Here is a 13105-nt window from a genome sequence, read left to right as displayed (position 1 = left end):
AGAAACGTTTCCAGTTTTTCGTTATTGTTACCATTAGGCCATGTACATATTTTATGTTTCTTAGGTCCCTGTAAGTGACCTGTTTCCTTGGGGTATATTTCATAAAGAGGGATTCTGTAGTTGAAGACTATGAACCTTTTTATAGAGCTTGTTAAATCTTGCCAGGTTGCTTTTTAGGAAGACAGAACCTCCATAGTGCCCAGTAATGACATTCCTCCAGGAGTGTCTTACCATCTTCCCACTCCCTGCTTCCAGTCCTGCCTGTGTGTGGCTTCGTGCACAGAAATGTTTTTGATGTTTTAGACCGTATAGAATGGTACCTTCACATTCTTTTAATACGCATTTCATTACTAGCATGTAGGTTCGGCCATTTCTTCCCCTTTGATTATCCATATTTCCATGGTTATCAGGGAGCTCACTATTCATATCATCTCTGAATAACTTTCAAAATTGAGAAAACTCTTGAGTCAACATGTTATGAACCTTACCTGTATAGCATTCTCTTCTAGTTTCAGGTGTACAACATGGTGATTCAGTGTTTATATACCTACAATGTGACCCTCATAAGTCTAGTACCCAGCTGTCACCATTCAAAGTTTGTATGCTTAAGATGGCCATAAGCTCTCTTTTTCAAAACTTGAGAGAAATGTGAGTTGTCAGAATGACCACATCCGACATCAGATATTTTGCTGCTGCAAACCCAACCCAATCACGTCACGAGGAATGAAATAGAAAACAGAGAACTGCTGTGTGCCTTTGCACTGTGTTGTGCTACAGATGATTCCATACGAGGGGTGCACTTTCCTCCACTGCCACTCAGATGTGAGGAAGCTGAGCTCGGTGCTGGTCAGGCAGCAGGATGCTTAGCGGCTGGAGCTGCAGAACAGTCCTAGACCTCTCATTGCCCGAACATGGCTTCCCTGTTTTACAAACCATCTCACCTCCATAAGCTCTGACCCCGCTTGACTCTAATCATCCTTCTCATTCCATCTTTCAAGGCCCAGTTCTGACACCACCTCCTCTGAAACCGCTCTGGGTTCCCAGCAGGTCTGTGCGGTGGTCCCATGCACTTGGATCCAATCCCTGCCTTAGAGTTACTGTCTCCTATTGTCCCCTCCCCTGCTCTTCCTCGAGGCTCTGTGGGACAGGGCGTTTCTTTTTCATTTCTATCATCTCAGAGGCAGCAACGTAGTGTTCAGTACATTGAGGCCCCCCCGGGTTTTTAATAGATAGATGAGTCAATGGCATTTGAGTTGACATCCCCAAATAGTACTTCTGCCCCTCGTAGCATCTAAGATTTGCGTCACTTCACCTTTTCTCCACATCAATCAGTTTGACCTTCAACAGATTTACTACCAGGGCAGGTGGTATCATTCTTATTTTAGAAATTGTCCAACATACTTAGAGTGTAAGTTACTTGGCAGAGGTTGAGAGCAGAGCCAGGATGGGCAGTCCCAGCTCAGTATGCTTTCCGTTCTTGCCCATATGTAGTGTCATCATGATTTTTGTTTCTTTTGACTTAGTAATTCCTATTGTGGGAAAGATAAATGCAAAGAAAAGGTGGGTTTTGGGGGGCAGCATTTTATAATGGAAACAGCCTAAAAGCTCAACAATGAAAAACAGGATGTGATAAATTTGTGTATCAACATAATAGACTATTAAGTACTTCTTCCAAGTTATCATTATAATGTCTACATAGAAGTCTTTGATCAGTGATTAATAGAGGGTACAAGCTAGACTGACTATACTCTATGACAGTAACTATAAAATACATGGTGGGGTATAATACGTAATTACAGTTGCATTAGGCTCATGAAAAAGCAAGAGATTCTATTTTTTCAAGTTTTCTTCAGTGCCGTTTGGGATCCAAGTCATTGAGATTTGGGGAATGTTTCAGTGATTTGTTGGGCAAAACACAGTACTCGAGGTTGGCCCTGCCTCAGAATTCAGCGTGTAGGGTCACTACAGCCATACGCTTGTCTCGGAGAGGTCAGAGAACTTATGCTATTGCTATTGGAATCATTCTAAAATAACATTTATTGTTAAAAATGGAATTAAGACAGTGGATGGTGAGGACCTGGGGCAGGGGGCGGAGGTGGGCTGGAGAGGGTCAATGGGGGATAAAGGGGACATATGTAATACTTTCAACAATAAAGATTTTTAAAAAAGGAATTATGAGGCAACATGGGAAACCCAGTAAAGGTGTGTGTGTGTGTGTGTGTGTGTGTGTGTGTGTGTGTGTGTTCCAACAAGGTATCACATTGAATTGTCTAAAAAGAGTATGATTATAAAAATTATAATGTAGTTATAAGAAAACAGGGGAAATTAGAGAAGTGAAAGAACCCAAGACCACAGTCACACTCAGCAGAGGTAACCAGGATGAGTATTTGTTTGGTCACATCCTTGCAGTCCTTTTTTTCTGAGTGTGTGTGTATGTGTATGAGTGGTGGGGGTCCCCTCCCCCACCGTGGTGTCATGTCACTGAACTGTGTGAAGGGGAGATTATTTCTGGGTATTCCGTGTGATATCTAATACACATTTCAGACCAGGAGTTCCTAACCTTTTAAGACTGGCACAGCCTTTGCTTTGGGCATGGTGATGTCAGGCCCTGTGCCTGCCTGCCCGGGACAGGTGTTGGGCAAGGACGATAGCGGGGCCTGCGCGGGGCCTGCAGCCTGGAAGGTGCCCGGGTTGGGTTGCCTCCCTGCCCCCTGCCTCCGGAGGTGCGGCCTCTGGCAATGAAACCTGGCCGTTGGGAAGGGAAGCTGTGAAACCAGCGTAGGGAGGAGAACAAGGAACGCTTTTTTTCCATCACAGTTGGATAGGGGAGGAATGGAAAGACTTGGATTTCTCACGAACAAATAAGTTGCAAAAGTCGGATGTAGGATTGGGAGATGGGACATTGAGAAGAGGGAATAGTGAAAGGCCGCTGTAGCTGCCCTGTTTTCCTCACCGTCTTACATAATTTGCTAAATGAAACAAAATAGAATTCCCGGGTGATATATCTGAGAATTTCTACAAGTCGGTGTCATCATAATGTATTTACTAGTAATGCCATCTCTTTGCATGGCAAAAGCTGTTTGATTTTTCTTATACATAAAAATGATAGGCTGTCTGACTCTGGAAAGTTCTGACTGTATGTTAGGTAAATATATGCCATTACCTAATTTCCTCCTCCTACCTACCTCTGAATATAGTTTTTAAAAGCAAGGAAATTGCCTGAGCTATAAATACATATATATATGTCTTCTTTTCTTCGGAGCCACAAGTGAGGATGATTCAATGGAATGGGAGCTTGGGAAGAGGCGGGAAGGAGGGTTGGTGAGTAGAGGAAGGAGGGAAATGTGGGAAGCCGAGGGAGAAATACCAGGAGGCGTGGGTGTGGGTGTTTCCCCTCATGTGTTTTACAGGCCAGTGGGGTCCCCTAGTTCCCAGAACACAGTTTCCTGGGGCCTCTTTACACTCAGTGTTTGTCTCTTTTTTTGCCTCCCAGGAGAATTGACTCCCTCCTTCCAGAACGCTCCGAGCATCCCTGTCTTAGCAAGAGTAATACTGGAAAGCTTTGTCTCTGTGTATGTGTTTCCTGGACTGTGGTCATAAGCTCCTTAAGAGCAGGAATCATGTTCTAATCAATATTTGCTCTCGTATTACCTAGTGCAGAGCTTGGCCCTATCGCCATGCAGTAAACAAATGCTTGAAAATTAAATTTCTTTATTTTTTATTTTATTATTTTTTAATTCTCACCTGAGGATATTTTTTCCATTGACTTTTAGAGAGAGTAGTGGGGAGTGGGGGGGGGGGGGGGGGAGAGAGAGAGAGAGAGAGAGAGAGAGAGAGAGAAAACATGTGAGAGAGACGTATCCATTGGTTGCCTCCCGCATGTGTGCCTTGACTGGGAATTAAAACAGTGACCCTTCAGTTCTCAGGCTGATGCTCTAACCACTGAGCAAACCCAGCCAGGGCTGAATAAATGTCTTTAAAATAAAGAAATTATTGTCTTAGCTATTTATGAAATTATAGGACATGATTGTTTTCTGATGTCTTTCAAACATTCATTATATTAGAATATTCTAGAAAATTTTGTTAGATGACTTGAAGATGCCCAGTAAATTAGTGCCTCTCTTTCTGGGCAGGTGCTGAAGTAGTAGACCTATAAGAATCAGGAGTTAGAGAACTAAAATGCACCTTTTTATTACTGATCAGCTGCATTCTTCTGCGTGAGCTGAGGTAAGAAAGAGCCAGAGTTGCTAATGCCCTATCTCCTAGGTACACCATGGGGTGGCCCATGCAAGGGAAGCTTGAATCAAGGACAGACACCCTTACCCAGGCTGTAGGGTGAAGGAGAAAGGAGCCAGTTCCTCCACTAGCTTCCCCCATCACCCCTGCCTATATACCACAGGATCATTTTCTGTTGCCCACCAATAGGCAACTCCCTCTGCCTTGAGGGGAGAAGAGGGCTTGGGGCAAGAGGACTGGAGTATTTAGGGGAAGAGAATCTTTTCCTTCTAATGTTTCTCCTGACCCATTGGGCTCACCTATTCCTAAGCCCGCAATCCTCCCTTCTCTGACGAGGAGGTCGTCAGATGTCCCGTGGCTGTGTGTCCACCTTCCTGAGCCTGTCCCGTCTCCCAGGAGCACCACACCCCCGTTAGTTTGTTGATCCCCCTGAGACTTCTGGGGCACACTGTTGAGTTTGCCCCTAGAAAGTTCTAAGATGAATTAACAGAATTCATTAATAATCTGCTCCAAAGCCACACTGTACCCAGGGTTGAAAGTTCATGTTCTTCTGTTTCCCATCCCAAATTCTTTTCAAGTATGATATCCAATGCAGCCTATCAGAGCATTTACGGTGGGATCAAATAACAGTTAAAATGCTCCAATAAAAACAGCCATATGAGGACGCCACATCAGAGACACACATAGGGTGGCAAATAAGAAGAGAATTCTGGGGGGTAGGGGTGGCCTGGAAGGGGTCATTGGAGGGAAAGAGGGGACATATGCACACTTTCAACAATAAAGATTAAAAATAAAAAAGAAGGTGAGTTCTGAAACCAGGCCACCAGGCCATCTTGGTTCTGAGTGACCTTGGCCTAACCTGCTGTTTCTTAGTTTATCTATAAAATTAGGTAAAAATAACAGGACCTCATAGGATTGCTGTAGATATTGAATAAGTTGATACATATAAAACGCTTAGAACTAGTACCTGGCACATAGCTAAAACACATTCCTCATTTAACTTTTAAACAAATACAAATCCTCTATGAGAATTTTAAAATTCAGAGAGTCAGTCCTTTGGTAAGACATGAAAGTTCAAGGCCATAGTCCCAATATCAAATTAGCCTGGCTTGTGAGTTAGCATTCAAAGAATTTGAAGTTCTCTCTAAATCTTATTTTTTATTTTTTGACTTTGCCAGAGAGATTCTCCATGCCTGTGTGTAGCTGGAGAAACCTCGGCAGCTATAGCCTGGGCTCGCTCTTGCTGGAGTGTGGATGACTGCCTTGGGGTTTCAGAAGTCACAGTAGTCCAATACTAAGTGTCTCTTGAGCCTCACTTGAGTCTAGAATCTTAATAAGATACAAGAATATCATATTATCAACCTAACATCCACCAATTTTGGAAAGCATGCCCTTAACCCCCACTCTCAAGGTACTAATTCTAAGCAAAAATTGTTCCCAGTACCTCTGTTTGCCAAAGAGAGAGATGGAGGACAGACAGAGAGCATCACCTTGGTTTCAGCTTCAATTCATGCCAGTTGTTCTGAGTCCAGGATCTTGGCATTTGAACTTGATGGAGCCGCTTGCTTGTCAAGAAGTTAATTTGAGCCCTAACCGGTTTGGCTCAGTGGATAGAGCGTCGGCCTGTGGACTGAAGGGTCCCAGGTTTGATTCAGGTCAAGGGCATGTACCTTGGTTGCGGGCACATCCCCAGTGGGGGGTGTGCAGGAGGCAACTGATTGATGTTTCTCTCCCATCGATGTTTCTAACTCTCTATCCCTCTCCCTTCCTCTCTGTAAAAAATCAATAAAATATATTTTTTTTAAAAAGAAGTTAATTTGAGACCTTTGGGGGTTAGGGAGGAATCCCCTGTGCACATTAGTTCCTTCTCAGGAAGCAGCATCTGAGCTGCTCTAGCCTCCTGAGTTAGAACTTGGGAGTGGCTGCAGGCTAGTCGCTAGGTGTGTCTTTCCCTCCTTTCGGCACAGAGCCCTTGTTTTATACCTCCATTCCCCCCCCCCCCCCCCCGTGCTGATTGGTGTGCTGAATGGGGTTGCCCTCTGTTTGGGGATGGAGTGGCTGCAGAGGCTGTGCGCACAGATGTTGAGCCTCTTACTGTGGACTCATTGAAGCTCTGGAACCTACGACGGGGAAGGCTTTTCCTTCCTCGCCCCACTTATTTCAAGTGGAGCATTGCAGCAGGTTCCTGGAGGGGGCGCTGCTGTTGATAGGGAGCTCAGGCCCTAGTGGGGGTGGACCTTGGCCGGGAGTCACAACCTGTCTCCCCAGGTTGTTCGTGGCCCTTCTTTCTCTAAAGTCTGGGCTGCGCCTCCAGGGTGTGCTGTTGTCCCCTGCGCCCCTCTCGCTCTTAGGAAGGCTCAGGTGAGTTTTGAGCTGTGTAACCAGCTTCTTTCGTTGGTCTCTTTCTTTCTCTTAACACTTGTAAGCTGCTGCTGTTTGTTGGAATGGATGCACCCATTTTTCTCCTTTTCCTTTACTTTTATATATATATTTATATTTATTCATTCCCCACTAGATGTTTTCTTGTGAGTTCTCCCAAAGCAAGAAAGATAAAGTCAATAACCTTTGAGTCTGCTAAAAGTATCTGTTGTTCAAACAGATCTCCTCTTCCCTCATTGCATCGTCTTGCATAAACCTCTCCCATTAGACCAACCCCTGAATCAGGCCTGGGACCCGTCTATCTAGTCCTGCCTGGTTCCCCTTTAATGGGTTTCTTCTGTGCTGTGCTTTCTCTTACTTGGAGTCTAATCCCAGGAACATCGAGCATATTCCCTTAGGGCACCAGCAGTAACTGTGCATTCATGTTGCCATGCTCTGAACTCTCTGCTCTGCGCCCCCTGGTCTCCCCCTCACAGCCTGCGAGATCTTACGTGGCCCTGGGTCTTGGCCTTGGAGGGTGCGGGTCCTCGGTCACCCTTCCCATGGGCTCTGTGCCTGGCTTTAGCAGTGTGTCCCTCCATAGTTCCTGGACCTGAATCCTAATTCCTCTTGGGGGAGCCATTCCAGTCTAATTGCTCCTTTCTCCCTGTTCTTTTTATTTTCTTTTTCTGTAGCAAAATTGTTTGTCTTCCTTATTAGTATTTTTTTAAGCTCCAACAGGCACAACGATACATATTTCCTCATTTCAGTGAGATCCCAGGCTGTCTCACTTCTCTTTCTCTGTCTGTGGAACCGGGCCGTCCAGGTCTCCTGTTCTATTCCAGCTCTGTCTGGTCGTCCCCTCAAACGTCAGCTTTTCCTCCAAAGGGCAGCCCTCTCTTCCTCCTGCGGCATCAGCCTGCCTTCCTTTTTTTTTTTTTTGGTTTTTGTTCCTCTGGGCCCAGTAGGAAGACTCAAGTGTGTGAAGTGTGTTCCTCTAACCTTCTGGCAACTCCTTGTGGTTATCTCATTTGTTTGTGCCATCGTTTCGTCAAATTACTTCTCTAACTCAACCAGCGTGACAGCACATCTCTTTAGTAAGAACACCCTTATTGGGTTTTTTATTTATTTATAACATCGGTCACCCTTATGTGGTTCTGTCACGTTGGATCTTGAAAATCTAAAATGGTGGTCAGCATTTAGATGGTTCATAAATCTAGCGCCAGTGAATTGGGGAGGAACTTTTGAATCAGTGGACCAACCTCTTGTATTTGAGCTGCACCCTTTCACAGGTCTCTCAGCCGTGAAGGTAATGCATAAAAAGGGGACAAATCAGGAGCAGCCTGTCCACGCTGCCTGCCAGGAGGTGGACCCAGCCACCTCTAAGACCTGGATAGGAAAGCAGCCGGTGGTATTCTGGAAGCTCTGTTTTGAAGAGAGTCCTGATTGGGGGTATCTTTTTCTCCCCCCGCCCCGCCCCCCCTTTTCCTTCTCCTTCCTCCCTTTTCCTGTGGTAAAATATACATAACACAAATTTACTATTTTCACCATTTCTAAGTGTACAATTCAGTGGCATTCAGTATATTCACAATGTTGTGCAACCATCTCCACCATCCATCTCTTGGACTTTTTCATCTTCCCAAACTGAAATTCTGTACCCATGAAACACTAACTCCCCTTTCTTACCTCCTCTCAGCCCCCCGCCCCACCCCCTGTGACCATTATTCTTTTTTATGTCTCCATGAATTTGGCTCTTCTAGGTCTTCTCCTAGAAGTGGAATCACACAGTATTTGTCCTATTGTGACTGGCTTATGTCACTGAGCATAATGTCTTCAAGGTTCATCCATGTTGTAGCATGTGTCCGAATTTCCTCCCCTTTTAAGACTGAATAATAGTCCATTGTGTGTATATACTGTGTGCTGTTTACTCGTTCATCCATTGATGGATGTTGGGTTGCTTCCACCTGTTGACTATTGTGTATCTGTCTGTGCCCCTCCTGTTACTTTGGTGTAGTTGTAGGTTTAAATTTCTGAGGAACTGCCACACTGATTTCTACTGCGACATCCTTCCTTTCATAGCCTCATCCTTGCCATGGCCACGCCTACGTAGGTCAGAGCTGTGCCTTTGCTGCTCAAGGTCAAGCCACAGCAGCCTGCATCTTCACACCTGAGCTTTTGCTGAGCCTGGGCCCAGGTTCAAGGGCTGAGCCAGACCTTCAGGAGCCACTTGCCATTTGCTTTAGGTCCGGCAGCATCCAATTGGGTAAAAATAGCTGTTAGCCTTTGGACAGAACCACCGTGCGTTGCGTGACCTACCAAGGTGAACATCCACATGGCTTTCCTGAGAGTACCAGCCCAGGTTGTAGGAGTTCAAAGCCACCCAAGTGTAAAGATACAGGCCGCTGCCCCTTGGTCCCACCAAAAGTCTCAATATCGAAGTGTTAATTTGGTCTCTAAATTGCGCTTTGTCTTTCAGGGTTAGCGGCACATTCAGTGGGGTGGGAGGTGATGTGCTACGACGACATTTCTCTCTTTGCTTGGGTTCTGAACCAACGGTGAAATAAGATGAAAAGATTCTGAAGTGTTCAGGAAAACAATCCCTTCTCTTAGAAACCCACAGTGTGGGGAAGAGGAGTTTCCCCTCGAATACATTAGATGTGGGGAAAATGCTTCCCAAAAGCATTTAGATGATGTGGTGTGGAATTTTACCAACTTCATGCATTAATAATGAATGAAAAATCATAACACTCCCTCATGAGGGCCTGGTGCGTGCCCTGCGATGGGCATATGTATCTCATTTAATGCCTTTCACACGGCGGTGAGTTCCTTAGTTCTGTGTTATTGAAGAGGAAGCTGAACCTGGGAACGCGTCGAAATGTCCCCAAGGTCTTGTGGCTGGGTTTCATCTTGAATGTATGGTGAATACAGTCATCTGGCCACACTGCCTTTTCTACAAAGATTTGGAGAAGCAGCAATGCTACACATATGCTTTAACCCCCTTTCCCTTAACGCACCAAAACAAAAAATGCATTCCAGCCAGTACCTAGGTTTTTTACACAAACATTTTAGTGAGGGGGTCTGGCAACATAGGTAAGTTTCATTTCAGCAGTTAAATATCTGAGGACTAGAAGGGTTTGTAGTGGTAGGGGTGAGGGTTGAAACACAATTGCTGTTTAACATAAGGTTAAAGCAACAAACAGTGCTTACTGTTCGCTCAGCCGCCTGTTTGTTATGCAGGAAACACTAAATTAGGAGTTTGGCTACAGAGCCTGAGTGTTGTGTGGAAGGGACCCAAGAAAGTGTTCTTTCTATACAAAACCATTTGCTGTATGGAATGCATGGTACCTAGCCCTGTGTGTGTGGGCCACTGGCTGGGATGGTCACAGGCTTCAACTGTGTTCCTATTGAGGCACACATTGGCATCAACGATCTACCTTTATAAAGACCTCTGAAATTTAGCATTCACAATTGAGGAAGTGGAGGAAAACGTGTGAGGAAAATAGAACCTAAGATTGGGACTTATCTAAGTAATTCTTTTGTATTTCCCAAGTTATTTTCCTTAATGAAAGGTTTTCATGGATGATCATTACTGGGATCGTCATACGTTGTTCATTCTGTCTGGATTAATATGTTATAGGCTCTTGTATACTTGTGTTAGGATATGGTTTACTCTTATTAATAAAAGTCATTTACATTGTCTATCTTTTTTTTTCCTGTTTAATTGCACATAATCCCCCCAAATCACACTCTGGCCCTGGCCCAGTCCACAAAGAACAATTTCTTAGCAAATAAAGGAAGGTGATTTATTTTCTCTCTTAGATCCAGTTACCTAGACTCGTATCCCTTCACCACAAAACCTAGGGAATACAAGCCACACAAAAGGAGCTTTTACATCGCTGTTTTCTTGTCCTTTGCATTATTCCTTGGCATGGTTTTCTAATATGTGTTTCCATGCTGAAGAACTTTCAGGCTTTTAAGTATCTAGGAGGAATCGACTTGGTCTATTCTGATTTACCTGGAAAAAACACTGGCTTGTGCCAAAAGACCTGCTATTGTTTTCCATTTTTCCACCAACGAACCTTAGGACCCTTTGATAAGTCATTTATCCCCATAGACTTAATGTGAAAACGACGAAGGAATTATTTTTTCTTTGAGCTATGAAATTTAGGAATTCATTTTTTCTTTTTCTTCTTTATGAGCTCTTTTTTTTTTTTTCCCAAAATAGTGTGGGAGGTTTCAACAGTAGAGAAATGGGTTTTGTGTTTCTTTTATAATCTGCTCAGCACACTCCTGGGTAAGGAGATGTCCTACTGTCACAACAAATGTGCTTAGTGGGGGGCCTTTCAGGGGAATTTTTATTCCCAGCATGTGTGGTGGCCCCAACTGGCTCATGCTTTGGTTGTAGTTTTCTTTTTAAAGTCTAGATTGCGATAGGTGTGTGTGTGTGTGTGTGTGTGTGTGTGTGTGTGTGTGTGTGTGTGTGTGTGTGTTTTAAAGGAAGACAGGAACCTTTAAATTTCTCTGAGAAATGTTAGCATGCTTCAAGGGCAGTTTGGAGGTGCTGGAACTCCCCCTGGTGGGATGCTGAAATATGTTCTACAGCCAGTGAAACCATATAGTGCTTTATGTTTGTTTTTGTTTCCTGCTAATAGAAGAACCTTATTTAGAATGGTAAATTATAAAGTCATCCATCCAGAAACGTACCAAGGATGACAGAACATGAGGATTTAAATTACATCAAATTACTGTGCAAATAGGATTTTTAATCATGTTCAAAATTATAATTTTGAACTTCAGACATTATTTCAACATTTGAAGAAATATGTTAGGGAAGAGAATTGCCTTGCCAGGTTAAGATCTATGGTTAAATTGTACGTTATTAAAACCCCACTTAATTATAAATGTACTAGAGGCCTGACGCATGAAATTTGTTCAAGAGTAGGCCTTCCTTCCCCCGGCTGCCGGCACCGGCTTCCCTCCAGCCACTGGCAGGCATTCAGGACCCGGGCTTCCCTTGCAGCCTAGGTTTCGTCAGGAAGGTCATCCGGAAGGACATCTGGTCTAATTAGCATATTATGCTTTTATTATTATAGATATGTTGAGAGTGTGCTGATGTGGGTGTTTTTTTTTTTTAACTTTTTAGGAAAGTTTTAGATCAGAAACACATGCCAAATATCAGGTTTGATACTTTGATTTTATAGCCAGTGACTATTATTTTTAGTTTCTTTCCCTTTTGAAGCAAGCATGTAGCTGTGTGCCCACTTTTCTTCATTCACAGTTGTATATTGAGTGCCGATTAAGTGGTAGTCATTGTGGTAAACCCTTCAGGCAAGGAGCTTACAGTCTGCTGGGGAACACAGACCTTGAGTTATCACATGAGGAGTGTTAATGAAGGTGAAAGGTGCTGTGGGTGTGAGTATGGCACTTACCCCAGCTGAGGTGTCAGGGAAAACCTCCCTGAGTGATGTTGAAGCTGGGACACAAAAAATGAATTGGGCTTAGCTATGTAGAGGGGAGGGTTGGTTGGAAATGTAGGTTCAAAGTGCAGGATCAGCAAAAATAGAGTTTGAAGGCAAAATAGAGCAGAAAGTCTACCCGTGAGGCTGGAGCATAAGCAAGGAGGCAGAGACTAGGCAGGTTCCTGCATTCTGTAGCTGCAGTAAAGGATTTGGGACTTGGGCCAAGCAGGAAGTCTTTGAAGGGTTTTAAGCAGATAAGTGGCTTGACCTGATTTGCATATTTATAACCTCTCTCTCTCTCTCTCTCTCTCTCTCTCTCTCTCTCTCTCTCTCTCTCTCCTTTTTCATTGAATTTATTGGGTTGATGTTGGTTAATAAAATTCTATAGATTTCAGGTGTACAATTCTATAGTATATCATCTGTATATTGTAGTGTACTCACCACTGCAAGTCAAGTCTCCTTCCATCATCATTTACCCTCCCTGTTCCCTCTTATGTAAGCTCACTGTTGATGCCATGTGGAGAGTGGAGTGGAGAGGGCAGAGGTGGACACAGGGACAGTAGGAGGAGGTTGGTGCAGCAGCCTACCTGCCTCTGTCCTTCCCTCCCTTCTTCCCTCCCCTCTTCCCTCCCTTCTTCCCTCTCACTAGGGCCGTAGTCGGCAAACTGCAGCTCGCGAGCCACATGCGGCTCTTTGGCCCCTTGAGTGTGGCTCTTCCACAAAATACCACGGCCTGCGTGAATCTATTTTGAAGAAGTGGCATTAGAAGAAGTTTAAGTTTAAAAAATTTGTCTCTCAAAAGAAATTTCAATTGTTGTACTGTTGATATTTGGCTCTGTTGACTAATGAGTTTGCCGACCACTGCACTAGGGCAAGGGCTCCATAAACTTTTATAGTAAAGGCCTGGAGAGTTGTGTGGTTTTTTTACCTCCTCCGCAGGCCATAGACCTCTGTTGCAAGTACTCAACTCTGCCATTGTAACAGGACAGCAGCCATAGACAATGCACAAGGAATGAGCATGTCTGTGTTCCAACAAAACTTTATTTATAAAC

At 44.2% G+C, this 13105-nt stretch overlaps 1 protein-coding gene across 1 annotated transcript in view; it reads left to right on the top strand.

Moving 5' to 3' along the window:
- The window catches only part of TMEM131L (transmembrane 131 like), a 127141-nt gene that overhangs the window by 80862 nt on the left and 33174 nt on the right, over positions 1 to 13105 (top strand). The gene's annotated exons all lie outside the window — the stretch shown is intronic.

Source organism: Cnephaeus nilssonii, assembly GCF_951640355.1.
Source record: "Cnephaeus nilssonii genome assembly, chromosome: 5".
Lineage (NCBI taxonomy): Eukaryota > Metazoa > Chordata > Mammalia > Chiroptera > Vespertilionidae > Cnephaeus > Cnephaeus nilssonii.
Note: the sequence above shows the minus strand (reverse complement) of the source record. Positions and strands in the feature narration are given on the sequence as shown.